Genomic DNA, 1,606 nt, shown 5'->3' with positions numbered 1-1,606 from the left:
CTAGGATTGGGGGGGGGGGGAATCCTACTCCCAGAGGGAGTAGGACTCTCCTGGCGCGCCCTCCCTTGGCCGGCCAGCCTCCCCCCCTCTAGTCCTTTATATACAGAGGCAGGGAACCCCAAAGAACACACAAGTTGATGCACGTGATCTATTCCTTAGCCGTGTGCAGCGCCCCCAGCCACCACAGTCCTCGATATTACTGTAGCGGAGTTTAGGCGAAGCCCTGCTGCTGTAGTACATCAAGATCGTCACCACGCCGTCGTGCTGACGGAACTCTTCCCCGACACTTTGCTGGATCGGATTCCGGGGATCGTCATCGAGCTGAACGTGTGCTCGAACTCGGAGGTGCCGTAGTTTCGGTGCTTGATCGGTTGGATCGTGAAGACGTACGACTACTTCCTCTATGTTGTGTCAACGCTTCCGCAGTCGGTATGCGTGGGTACGTAGACAACACTCTCCCCTCTCGTTGATATGCATCACCATGATCTTGCGTGTGCGTAGGAATTTTTTTGAAATTACTACGAAACCCAACAGTGGCATCCGAGCCTAGGTTATTTATGTTGATGTTATATGCACGAGTAGAACACAAGTGAGTTGTGGGTGATATAAGTCATACTGCCTACCAGCATGTCATACTTTGGTTCGGCGGCATTGTTGGACGAGATGACCCAGACCAACATTATGCGTACGCTTACGCGAGACCGGTTCCCACGACGTGCTTTGCACATAGGTGGCTTGCGGGCGACTGTCTCTCCAACTTTAGTTGAACCAAGTGTGGCTACGCCCGGTCCTTGCGAAGGTTAAAACGGAGTCTATTTGACAAACTATCGTTGTGGTTTTGATGCGTAGGTGAGATTGGTTCTTGCTTAAGCCCGTAGCAGCCACGTAAAACTTGCAACAACAAAGTAGAGGACGTCTAACTTGTTTTTGCAGGGCATGTTGTGATGTGATATGGTCAAGGCATGATGCTGAATTTTATTGTATGAGATGATCATGTTTTGTAACCGAGTTATCGGCAACTGGCAAGAGCCATATGGTTGTCGCTTTATTGTATGCAATGCAATCGCGATGTAATGCTTTACTTTATTACTAAACGGTAGTGATAGTCGTGGAAGCATAAGATTGGCGAGACGACAACGATGCTACGATGGAGGTCAAGGTGTCGCGCCGGTGACGATGGTGATCATGACGGTGCTTCGGAGATGGAGATCACAAGCACAAGATGATGATGGCCATATCATATCACTTATATTGATTGCATGTGATGTTTATCTTTTTATGCATCTTATCTTGCTTTGATTGATGGTAGCATTATAAGATGATCTCTCGCTAAATTATCAAGAAGTGTTCTCCCTGAGTATGCACCGTTGCCAAAGTTCGTCGTGCCCAGACACCACGTGATGATCGGGTGTGATAAGCTCTACGTCCATCTACAACGGGTGCAAGACAGTTTTGCACACGCAAAATACTCAGGTTAAACTTGACGAGCCTAGCATATGCAGATATGGCCTCGGAACACGGAGACCGAAAGGTCGAGCGTGAATCATATAGTAGATATGATCAACATAACGATGTTCACCATTGAAAACTACTCCATCTCACGTGA

This window comes from Triticum dicoccoides, chromosome 6A (genome assembly GCF_002162155.2).
Source record: "Triticum dicoccoides isolate Atlit2015 ecotype Zavitan chromosome 6A, WEW_v2.0, whole genome shotgun sequence".
NCBI lineage: Eukaryota > Viridiplantae > Streptophyta > Magnoliopsida > Poales > Poaceae > Triticum > Triticum dicoccoides.
The sequence above is the reverse complement of the archived record's forward strand: the minus strand, read 5'-3'. Positions refer to the sequence as shown.